Source organism: Nansenia antarctica, assembly GCF_963989245.1.
Source record: "Nansenia antarctica genome assembly, chromosome: 1".
Classification (NCBI taxonomy): domain Eukaryota; kingdom Metazoa; phylum Chordata; class Actinopteri; order Argentiniformes; family Microstomatidae; genus Nansenia; species Nansenia antarctica.
The window spans coordinates 56,457,084-56,459,583 of NC_137674.1; positions in this window are offsets into that span (position 1 = coordinate 56,457,084).

The following is a 2,500-nucleotide window of genomic DNA, read 5'->3' on the forward strand; positions in this document are numbered from 1 at the left end:
TGTGCGTCCCTACCCCCTGGCTCAAAGAGCACAGTGTAGAGGTGTGCAATCAGTGTGTAGGATCTCCCAGCCTCTATCTAGGAACACATCCCAGTTAGCATTAGCCCGGTTAGCGCCCCTGTCCCCCAGCTCCACAGGAGTGTGTGGGGGGGACACACAGCTTGGAGCAGGGAGGGCGTGAGCCAGAAACCACCGTGTGTGTGTGTGTGTGTGTGTGTGTGTGTGTGTGTGTGCATGTGTGTGGCCCTCTATGAGGATGCCAGCCACCAGAGGGGCAGCAAATGGTGTCACTTATTTAACACCAGGACAGAGGTCAGGGGTCAGGGGGGGGTCACGTGGCTGTTGCCAGGGTGACAGTTCAGCTTGAAGCCTGACACTGGGTCTGATTGGCTGAAACCTGATTCATAGTCGCACACTCATTCTATACAGGTAACTATGACAGCTGGATCACTGTTCCTCTGGATCATCTTTTCCTTTTTCGCCTCCCTCCTTCTACAGTATTTCTCTGCTTCCCTTCCTTCTTCTCCTCTATCTCCTGCTTGTGCCTCCCTTCATTCTCTCTCCTCTCCTCTCTTCTCCTCTCCTCTCCTCTCTTTGGGTGGTCTGGGATGGCACCCAATCCATCCCCCCTCTCTTACCTCCTTTCTATTATTCTCTTCAGCCTCCTCTCCCCCCCTCTCCTTTTTCTTCACCCTCTCTCTCTCTCTCACCCACACACACACCACACACACACACACACACACACACACACACACACACACACACACACACACATACACACACATACACACATGCACACACACATTATTAATCTAGGTGTGCCTCCCTGAGCCCACCCTCCCCATTTCATTCTCTCCTTCCTCCTTCCTTCTCTCTCTCTCTCTCTTTCCCTCCTTCTTGACCCTTTTCTCTTTCTTTGCCTCACTCCTGTCCTCCTTCTTCTCCCTCACCCCCCCCTAGCAGAACGGTTGAAATAGAGAGGTGGGTACACAGAATATTTGGCAACGGCAAAAAAAGAACCCCACGCCCCCCTTTGCCCCTCAGTGTCCATGGTGACGTCATGCATTCCGGGTGTGGTGCATGCTGCTGCCACATGTGATGCTGAGAGGGTCTCCCAATTCTCCAAACACACACACACACACACACACACATGAACAGAGGGACTCCCGCTGCTCAGCGTAACCGTGACGACAGTGTCAAAGCCGGCCGACACGGCGGGGGAGAGAGGAATGTTTACAAGGAAATGGTCACACACACACACCGGTTCATATACACACACACTCGGATCATCCTACCTCTGGACTACACTATATCCCCCCCCTGCTTCCCCGTATAACATATCAAAGCATCAGTGAGTGTGTGTGTGGGTGTATGTGTGTGTGTATGTGTGTGTGTTTGTGTGTGTGGGTGTATGTGTGTGCGTGTATGTGTGTGTGTGTGTGTGTGTGTGTAAGGATTTCATAAAAAAATCTTCACTTCCCCAGACACACACACACACACACACACACACAGACACACACGTGGTGATGAAGGATGGTACCTCTCTTCTCTCCTGTCTCCAACTGATGCTCACACACACATTGTCGCTGACGAAGCACCTGGAATAACATACATACACACACACACAGACATATGTGATGGCATGGTACACACACACACACACACACACACATATGTGATGGTATGGTACACACACACACACACACACACACACACACACACACACATGATGGCATGGTACACACACACACACACGCACACATATGTGACGGCATGGTACACGCACAAACACACACACACACACACACACACACACACACACACACACACACACACACACACATTGTGACAGGGCATGGTTAAAAAGTCCGCAAGTAGGGCAAAATCATTTTTCTGTTTTTTCCAGATTATGAAAGGGCAGATTGTAAGCTTTAAAATGATGTGTCATACATTGAAATCTGAAGTCAAGTTGAAGAAGTCATGGATTTTTTAATGTTGATACCCTCCAAATGACCGTTTTGAGAAAACCAGGCTCAAAGTCTTCACAGTTTTTTCACAGAGGTAATGGGTGGGAACAATAGCTGGTTAACTCCACCCCAAACACTCCCTCAAGACAACCACTCCCCCATTACACTACCTGTCATTATCTCCGTCATCTGTCAGTGGGGTTGTCAGCTAACCCTCAGGAAACTAAATTGCAGGGCTGACATGTTTAAATTGCTAAATAATAATAATAATAATAATAATAATAATAATAATAATTCAAGATTCATGATTTTTTATTGCCATGTGTGCCAAATGTTTATTTACATCCCATTACAAGTACAAGAGAGTAAAATTCATGGCAATGAAAAAAATTAGGCAAGACACAATTGAGCAATACAATAATAGAATCGTAAAAAATGATAATGTTGTGTCTGTGTGTATGCATTTATCATTATAGTCCATAAAGCATCTAGTGGGACTTAGATGTAGTTCCTTCCCATCCCATCTGGGCATC